General features: G+C 42.5%; 1 pseudogene; it reads left to right on the forward strand.

Moving 5' to 3' along the window:
* Nucleotides 1-515: 515 nt before the first annotated feature.
* On the forward strand, nt 516-633 carry LOC126204811 (5S ribosomal RNA; annotated as a pseudogene).
* The last annotated feature ends 9,834 nt before the right edge of the window (nt 634-10,467 follow it).

A 10,467-nucleotide genomic window follows, 5' to 3' on the forward strand; every position in this document is an offset into this window, starting at 1 on the left:
ATTTTTCGTACAGCATCCTTTGTGGAACCCTGGGTTTCCTGAAAAAGCATCACATCAACGTTACTGTTAAGGAGATACTTCGAAAATAATCAGATTTAGAGCTGCTGATTCCTTGTGATTTAGTTAACAGATGCGGACTGAATATCTGAAGCTCTCGTCAACGTGGTTCCCGAGAAAAAAAACCTTGTTTTTCATTTGCATGTGTCGTATCCCAGGAGATCCGGAGGATAGCTCGTCTGTCAAATTTGTAAACTATTTTGTCATGGTATGAACTTTCACACTTCACCTTCTGGAAGCTTGTCTGCTTTGCAGCTACTTTGTACGCATAACACAGAATATGTTTAGTGACAGATATTTTCAAGTCATATTTAATGGAAATACGAGCAACACCGGCATTATCAATAATGGACTACCACAAGGCTCAGTCTTTGCACTGCTCCTGTCCAACCTGTACATAGCCGATATCCCAGAGAAGGAGGAAAAAAAAGTTTTTTATGGTTATGGTATAGCCTTATGGCAACGGCCTTGCCGCAGTGGATACACCGGTTCCCGTCAGATCACCGAAGTTAAGCGCTGTCAGGAGTGGCCGGTACTTGGATGGGTGACCATCTGGGCAGCCATGCGCTGTTGCCATTTTTCGGGGTGCACTCAGCCTCATGATGCCAATTGAGGAGCTACTCGACCGAATAGTAGCGGCTCCGGTCAAAGAAAACCGTCATAACGACTGGGAGAGCGGTGTGCTGACCACACGTCCCTCCTATCCACATCCTCAGCTGAGGATGACACGGCGGTCGGATGGTCCCGATGGGTCACTTATGGCCTGAAGACGGAGTGCTATATATATATATATATATATATATATATATATATATATATATATATATATATATGGTATAGCCTTAGCCATCAGCGACAAATCTCTTGATATCACAGAAGTATTTCTGAACAATGACCTTACTGCACTGTATACAAACTTCAAGAGATGGAGAATTAAACCTTATCCAGCTATAACCGAGATCTCGATATTCCATCTTAACAGTAATGTGGCATAGGAAAAAGTGCATGTACAGCGTGGATGTGAATCATAACAAACAACCCACGTATCCAGGGTCTTAAACGCACCCTTACGTACTGAAAACATCATGAGAACACCGCAGCAAAAATAGCAACTCGAAATCACGTAATTCAGAAACTCAGCATAAGTGCTTGGGGAACAACTGCTGAAACACTTCGCATCTCATCACTCGCTCTAGTATTTTCTGTGGCCGAACATTGTTTTCCGGAATGGATCAACAGTTATCATTTCAAGCTGCTGAGAGACAACGAAACACCAACACGAGACTGATCTCTGTGACCATCAAGTCCACAATCTTCTTACGTCCGGAGATGCATAGAAAAGAGGCTCTCCTACGCGAATTTACAAAAAACGTTAATAACGCGGGGATTCTAGTCCCACAACTAAACTACAGATATCTGAAGTCCAGACAACAGTCGTTACCCTTGCCTGAACAACTTCAAAACAACGTTTACAAATCAGGAGATCAATGGACATGTGACCTGAATATAAAAAAAAAAAAACGAACTGTTAAAACAAAGATTCCAGAGCTACACTCTCAACATTCCGGGAACTAAATTAAACGAAAAACAGTGGACAGCACTAAATTGGGTGTTCACTGAGCATGGAACCTGAGCAGTTTTACAACATAAATGGGCCATCAGTTGAGCCACTATCTTCACAGCGAATGTCCTTTGCTCTAATAAAAGAAATGGAGTAGTCATTTCACTTTCTGGAGACATCAATATTGGCGCCAGAACTGACTGAACATCTTGACGTTGACATATGATTCCTTTTACGTTTGTGTTGTTTGTAACAGTTGTAATTTTTTTACACTTTCTGTTTATTATGCCTGTACCACCGTTCGCAAGTAATGCCATACGGTAGGTAAATCGGAACATTTTGATCGATTTGACGCCCCTATCATTGTCTTACCGTATCTTTGGATGTTCTTTTGCTCTCTATATAGCTGTTGACGCCCCTCAGGAGTAAAACCTTAGGAACTCTCTCGCCTGAGTATTATACTAAGCGCGTGCAGCTCGCCTTTGCTGACAGATGCGAGTTGGGAGAAGGGTTGCCCATAGTTTCGAATCCAACCATTAGTCGCCGAAAGGCCAGTAGAACTGGCTTACTTCTTCTGTGTAGAAGTGCAGAGTAGGCAAGCAGGAGAACTTACTATCTTGAATGCTAAATGTCATCTTGACAAACGTGTCATCTTTGGCTGACAGTCTGTATGTGCAGAACTGTACATTTCCGTATCGCAAGTTGTCAGGAGACAAAACTTTAGTATTATTAACCATGGTAGGCTCAGTCATCAAACCTTTTCCGTTTACAGTCGCCGTTTTGTAGCTTTTGGGAAATATTCATGAGTTTTAACAGAGGAAGAGAGAGAGCAGAGGGCCCTTTTACTTCGTTATAGAAGAAATAACAGACAGGTGAACATATCACATCCGTATGGAGGTCAGCTTAGTGTCTTTATTTCTCAAACTACTTCAACGTTTATTCCTAAACCACTACCTAATAGCTAACTTTAGTCACTCGATGACCTCACCTTTCCTTCCATAAAGGTAATATGCAATCAATGCAAATTTAGGTACCTGATGTTCTCTGGGTTCTTTGTCATTTTTCACCACTTGACGGTTTTCATTTCTCAACTCATCAAGTACTATTTGATACAGCTGTTGAGGAATTCTTCAAACCATAATAACCAAAAGTGTAAGAGACACCTCACTCACAGCAGACTGCTTTATTGTCTGGATTGCTTTGACAACACGATTTGCCAGAATGACGATCTCGGATCTAAAGATCTTAAGAATCTTTTGCCATAAAACTTCTGGATCTGCTCGCCTAGATTTTCACGTTTTGTTTAAATAGGCACATTAATTTTGTTAATGTCCCCTGTGTCAAGAACCAGTCTAATACTTTTATCCGCTTTACTTATTGCTAGCAAAGGACTACTACAAGGGGAAATGGATGTCTCAATTATACCTCAGCCCGCCATCTTCCTTATCTCTTTCATGACCTCTTCCTTTTTTGTCCAGGGGACCGAGTAAGATGCTTGACAATAGGTATTATGTGGATATACCAGCGTATCATAGACATTTCCTTTCATGATACCAGGTTTGCCTGCAAATACTGCAGGGTATTTAGATAATAACTCTGTCAGTTGTTTAGCTTGAAATTCCTCAACGTTTGTTGCTTCATTTATCTTCTCCTTGATAGTGTCACTGATAGTCTTGGAATTGAGTGCATTATTATCCTGATGGGTATGACAGAATTTCATTTGTTCATACTCCAACATGAGCAGTTTTGAAACATCGAAGGAAAAAATCAAATTCCTTATCGACGAATGGGCTGCAAAAAATTCATGGTTAAGCTCCATAGTCATCTGCTGCTGATGGTATTTAAAGATGAAGGTCCCACGGGTGAGGTCTATTATTGCCTCCTTCTCCCGCATAAAATCTAGTCAAAGCACCGAACGATTCTCTACTAAAAGGAATGTGCATGCTATGGCTCCAATTTCCGTTTGAATCTCGTCTTGGATCAGAACATGACTGTTCGGCCTTCTGTCCTAGAGCACCAAAAACTTCGCAGTTTGAAACGGACAAAACCAGTAATTTTCAAATCTACAGGACCCTATATAGAACTGCATATAACTGATACACTCGCTCCGGTATCAAGAAGTATAGTGGTGGTCACACTGCTTATAATTGCAGTTATTCCTGCTTGAATTATTTCTTTCTTCTCATTGTCCGAAATTGGCGTCAAATCGAAAGACTTGCACCTGGCGAACGGTCTACCCGACGGGAGGCCCTAGTCACCTGACATTTATTTTTATTGTCCGAAATGGCGGGCTCTTCATATACTTCTTCACAAATGTCCCTACCATTCTGGTATCTAATTATATATACAATCCTGGAAATTGAAATAAGAACACCGTGAATTCATTGTCCCAGGAAGGGGAAACTTTATTGACACATTCCTGGGGTCAGATACATCACATGATCACACTGACAGAACCACAGGCACGTAGACACAGGCAACAGAGCATGCACAATGTCGGCACTAGTACAGTGTATATCCACCTTTCGCAGCAATGCAGGCTGCTATTCTCCCAAGAAGACGATCGTACAGATGCTGGATGTAGTCCTGTGGAACGGCTTGCCATGCCATTTCCACCTGGCGCCTCAGTTTGACCAGCGTTCGTGCTGGACGTGCAGACCGCGTGAGACGACGCTTCATCCAGTCCCAAACATGCTCAATGGGGGACAGATCCGGAGATCTTGCTGGCCAGGGTAGTTGACTTACACCTTCTAGAGCACGTTGGGTGGCACGGGATACATGCGGACGTGCATTGTCCTGTTGGAACAGCAAGTTCCCTTGCCGGTCTAGGAATGGGAGAACGATGGGTTCGATGACGGTTTGGATGTACCGTGCACTATTCAGTGTCCCCTCGACGATCACCAGTGGTGTACGGCCAGTGTAGGAGATCGTTCCCCACACCATGATGCCGGGTGTTGGCCCTGTGTGCCTCGGTCGTATGCAGTCCTGACTGTGGCGCTCACCTGCACGGCGCCAAACACGCATACGACCATCATTGGCACCAAGGCAGAAGCGACTCTCATCGCTGAAGACGACACGTCTCCATTCGTCCCTCCATTCACGCCTGTCGCGACACCACTGGAGGCGGGCTGCACGATGTTGGGGCGTGAGCGGAAGACGGCCTAACGGTGTGCGGGACCGTAGCCCAGCTTCATGGAGACGGTTGCGAATGGTCCTCGCCGATACCCCAGGAGCAACAGTGTCCCTAATTTGCTGGGAAGTGGCGGTGCGGTCCCCTACGGCACTGCGTAGGATCCTACGGTCTTGGCGTGCATCCGTGCGTCGCTGCGGTCCGGTCCCAGGTCGACGGGCACGTGCACCTTCCGCCGACCACTGGCGACAACATCGATGTACTGTGGAGACCTCACGCCCCACGTGTTGAGCAATTCGGCGGTACGTCCACCAGGCCTCCCGCATGCCCACTATACGCCCTCGCTCAAAGTCCGTCAACTGCACATACGGTTCACGTCCACGCTGTCGCGGCATGCTACCAGTGTTAAAGACTGCGATGGAGCTCCGTATGCCACGGCAAACTGGCTGACACTGACGGCGGCGGTGCACAAATGCTGCGCAGCTAGCGCCATTCGACGGCCAACACCGCGGTTCCTGGTGTGTCCGCTGTGCCGTGCGTGTGATCATTGCTTGTACAGCCCTCTCGCAGTGTCCGGAGCAAGTATGGTGGGTCTGACACACCGGTGTCAATGTGTTCTTTTTTCCATTTCCAGGAGTATATATATATATATATATATATATATATATATATATATATATATATATATATATATATATATATATATATATTGTTCGACCTAATGCCTTCATTTCTATCCTCGGTCACCTGTCGAAGGACTACAGGGACCGATATTAGTTCGACACCTTCTGATTATTCGGTTCCTGCTCAGGTGGCATCTCCACTAACCTTGCATATTGTCGGTAGTTAGTGGGAGATGGTGTTGCTGATTGATTCCACTGTTGTGGATAAGGATTATCCTGCATGGGTATAACTTGTATAAAATTTATTAGCTGTGAATGCGAACCGTATGCTGGTTGCAGATTCCTTGCCCCGACCACATGTTTTTCGGGTTGTTCTTATGTGGACTATTTTGCCGTTTTCGGTTTTGCTTTGACGATTAAAAATGGTTACTTACATTTTCGTTAACACCGTGACGATGATTATTATTCGATACAGGTTGTTTTTGATTGCTGTTGTTATTGTTGTATTCTACCTTTGATCCTTAATTAATTTTATTATTATTATAACCTCCATTATTGAACTGTTTACTTTTATTTCTCCTAGGACTGTTATCGCCCTTCTTCGATGTGTTCCCATTCCATAATGGTTTTCCGTTATTATTATTACACTACTGGCCATTAAAACTGCTGCACCACGAAGATGACGTGCTACAGACGCGAAATTTAACCGACAGGATCGTGCAGCCACGTCTCGATCCCTGACTCAACAGATGGGGACGTTTGCAAGACAACAATCATTTGCACGAACAGTTCGACGACGTTTGCAGCAGCATGGACCTTCAGCTCGGAGTCCATGGCTGCGGTTACCCTTGACGCTGCATCACAGACAGGAGCGCCTGCGATAGTGCACTCAACGACGAACCTGGGTGCACGAATGGCAAAACGTCATTTTTTCGGATGAATCCAGGTTCTGTTTACAGCATCTTGATGGTCGCATCCGTGTTTGGCGACATCGCGGTGAGCGCACATTCGAAGCGTATATTCGTCATTGCCATACTGGCGTATCACCCGGCGTGATGGTATGGGATGCCATTGGTTACACGTCTCGGTCACCTCTTGTTCGCATTGACGGCACTTTGAACAGTGGACGTTACATTTCAGATGTGTTACGACCCGTGGCTCTACCCTTCATTGCCCGCATCTCGTGGTCGTGCGGTAGCGTTCTCGCTTCCCACGCCCGGGTTCCCGGGTTCGATTCCCGGCGGGGTCAGGGATTTTCTCTGCCTCGTGATGGCTGGGTGTTGTGTGATGTCCTTAGGTTAGTTATGTTTAAGTAGTTCTAAGTTCTAGGGGACTGATGACCATAGCTGTTAAGTCCCATTGTGCTCAGAGCCATTTGAACCATTTCTACCCTTCATTCGATCCCTGCGAAACCCTACACTTCAGCAGGATAATGCACGACCTCATGTTGCAGGTTCTGTACGGGCCTTTCTTGACAGAGAAAATGTTCTACTGCTGCCCTGGCCAGCACATTCTCCAGATCTCTCACCAATTGAAAACGTCTGGTCAATGGTGGCGGAGCAACTGGCTCGTCAGAATACGCCAGTCACTATTCTTGATGAACTGTGGTATCGTGTTGAAGCTTCATGGGCAGCTGTACCTGTACACGCCATCCAAGCTCTGTTTGACTCAATGTCCAGGCGTGTCAAGACCGTTATTATGGCCAGAGGTGTTTGTTCTGGATATTGATTTCTCAGGAACTATGCACCCAAATTGCGTGAAAATGTAATCACATGTCAGTTCTAGTATAATATATTTGTCCAATGAATACCCGTTTCTCATCTGCATTTCTTCTTGGTGTAGCAATTTTAATGGCCAGTAGTGTATTATTATTACCATTGGCAATTCCTTCAGTAGATTTTCTTACATCCTCCTGTATTAATCTAACGAGTAAATTATGTTAAGAAACTCCTTTATATCAGTATCAAGGACATTAAATAATTGTTGTCGAATAGTGACTGGTAGTCTTGCTTTCAGAACTCTCCAAAAATCTTTAGATGCTACCGGCTCATCCCAGTGACAGGCCATAATTATATATTTTTCAAAGTATTTTCTTAGCGTACCCATCTTTAGATTATACATTTCGGCACTGTACACTGTTTTGCTAATCTTTCTTGGATAGATGCAGACCAAAACTGCTCTAAAAATTCCTTTTCAATTTCGTCATAATTCTTGCGTGTTGCAGCGGTATCATATGCCCACAGAGAAGAAACATCTCCAGAAATATGAGCGACTGAGCGACTGCGTGCTGTATCTTTTGTTGTTCTGTCCAGGTTTATGGTAGTATACTCTTAAAGTTTCGAATCAAAACTACTGGGTGGATATTCCTTTTATTGTCTTCATCGAATACATAATATTGCCAGTGATTGATAAGGCTTTCGTCATGCATCAATGCGTTTAACTGTACTGTACTATTATTGTTAACCTGCGCCGCACCCTCATGATAGCACGTACAATCGGTTTCCCAGTTCGGCCTATGTTGTGGTGTGACCTGTTGCAGTAGAACACGTTGGTTGCCATAACTCCGTTCCCTACGTGTCTCTGAATAGCTCGCAGGTAAAGTTGATACATTGCGTGGATCCTCAATGCGTGTTGTTTCATTATACCGTATTGCTTGCCTTTCGAAACTCTGCTTTTCTAAACATAAAGCTTCAGCCACTTCCTTACGAACTTGGGATTCGATATCTTTCTGAATATTGCCCTGCATAGAATCCACAGTAATGGCCAAGCCGTTAAACTGCTTATCTAACTTACTAACTTCCTGTAGCATAGAATCAGTCCGAATTGGAACATCTTCCAGAGGTTTAATAGTTCTTTCGATAATATCAATTTCTTTATTGAACTGTTCGACAATATCCTTCTCCCGTTCAACCAAGATTTGACTGAATTAGCCTAATAGAACTTTGTCTCTCTTAACAAATGTTTTATTTATTACATATAGAAATTTTCTTTCTCTTTCTTGTACTTTGAGGTCACGTCGTTGTTCCCTTAATATTCCTTCCTTCTTTCGCTTTTGCTCTTTTACATCCCTAGCGTCCCCACGTTCTTGTTCCATAACATTAAGTCTCTGGAACAGAGGTTTTATTAAGTTACTATCACACAGGGTTGGAGTTGACAAAGTAACAAGGTCCGTCCCCTGCTCTGTTACATTATTCTCAGTAATATCGGCAAATTTTGTCTGAGAATTGTCTGTTATTTCAGACTGATCCTCGACTTCATTTTCGTTTGGTAATTCTGTTAAAATTTCGTCAGTAATTCCTGACGTATGTCCTAACAATTGCACTGAAGAGTGCTCTATTTGTTCGCTTTGACTCTCTGATACTGCATTGGTATCTGCATTAACATCAATAAGTTCAGTGGGCTTAATCTGTTTCTTTGGCCTAACTATTTCAACAAAATTTCTTTACTCACAACGGCAATGAGAATAAACACTGATAAAAACTTATAACCTATACATACATAAATAATATCAAATATAGACACAGTTTGATGCAAAATACTTTGTGAAATTGAGAACACTAGCAACTAATGCTAATATCAAATCCATATACTCTGTGATATAAACTCTGCTTTATAATATTGACAGTTATGGTTTAGTTATAATTTTATCTCGCAGCCGCAATGTAATGGCAGCTACTCATAACGCTGCAGCAACATGCTGTTTTATATGAATACAAAGGGGTTAAATGTGCTTACCTTTAAGCTCATGCTCGTGATGAGCTCATGCTCGTTAAAATTTATTTTGACGTTCCTGTTTGTGGCTTCTGTTCCAGATAGTCGCTATTATCATTTGTACTCCAGTCAGCATGCATACAGTTCTAAGTTGTCATTCAATTACTGCATTACCCAACTAGAATATGACATGAGCATGAATGTGAACAAAACTGAAACACACAAACGTTTTCATACGTTGTCTGGAAAGAAGTGCATCTGTTTAAAATTATTCAATTAGGTTCGTTGACTACTTTCATACAAACTTAGTTAACTCTTAAATATCGCCTCAGTTTTATAGCACGGAGACACACAACACTGGCATCGACGAATTTTACTGAAAAGATTTCTGAGCTTTAGCTGAGAAAGTTTTATGCTCCGACACCAGCAAAGAATGGTATAACTTAAAATAGTTTCTCATAGCATAGATTTAGATATACAATCAAGTTACCTTTACGTAGGTTCTTTTTACAATGGCAAATATATATGTCTCAACTATTCGGCAATTTAAACTCGCCGCGTAAAGCTTTCATGAAATGGCGGCAGATAAAGGAACATAGGTGTATCACAGAATCGATCTGATCCGATTACGTGAAAATAACTGACTGAATTCGATTTGAAAAAAAAAAAAAAATTATCAGCATTAAATAATTGTTCTCAGCATTTTCAATCTGAAATAAAACTATAACTCTTTCCATTAATATCATATAAATATATTACCGATAATGGCGGCGTTGCAGCTCGTCCGCAGCGAAGCAGAGATGGAATGCAGAGGATCAAGATTAGTAATATTCTCACAGAAAATATGAGATAAACTTGAACAGCATTATTCTCTATTTTTCGCCTATAATTTACAATATGTAGTTTACACAATAGCAATAATACCAGACTTTATCATAGGCGGCAGGTTAAAGTGCGTCTTGTTAGCATCATGGTTACTCGAACAAGAGGAAAGAATGCAACAGAAAAATGAGTGATAATAATAATTGTTCTTATAATTAAAAGATATCATTGTTTTCAGTCTGTTTGCTGTGGCTTGTGAAGGTACTGTTACACCGCCCCTGCACTAGCAAATCCAAACTGTTTCTCTGACTACACGCTTGCCTCGTATGATATCACATATTTAAAAAAAAAATAATAAAAACGTTTTTGTCGACTATAGAATAGGGGCGTGAATGCTATACTGTGTTCCTAACGAGCGCTTGCTACTACGAGGGTTGCCCAGAAAGTAATGCACCGCTTTTTTTTCCTCAGCCGAAAACAATGCAGCGAATGTGATGCATTACGTATAATTATGTGAAGTCTCCTGAGTAAGCGCGTCAAATTTCCGTCACTCCCGACAGATA

The sequence above is a fragment of the Schistocerca nitens genome, chromosome 9 (genome assembly GCF_023898315.1).
Source record: "Schistocerca nitens isolate TAMUIC-IGC-003100 chromosome 9, iqSchNite1.1, whole genome shotgun sequence".
In the NCBI taxonomy this organism is placed as follows: domain Eukaryota; kingdom Metazoa; phylum Arthropoda; class Insecta; order Orthoptera; family Acrididae; genus Schistocerca; species Schistocerca nitens.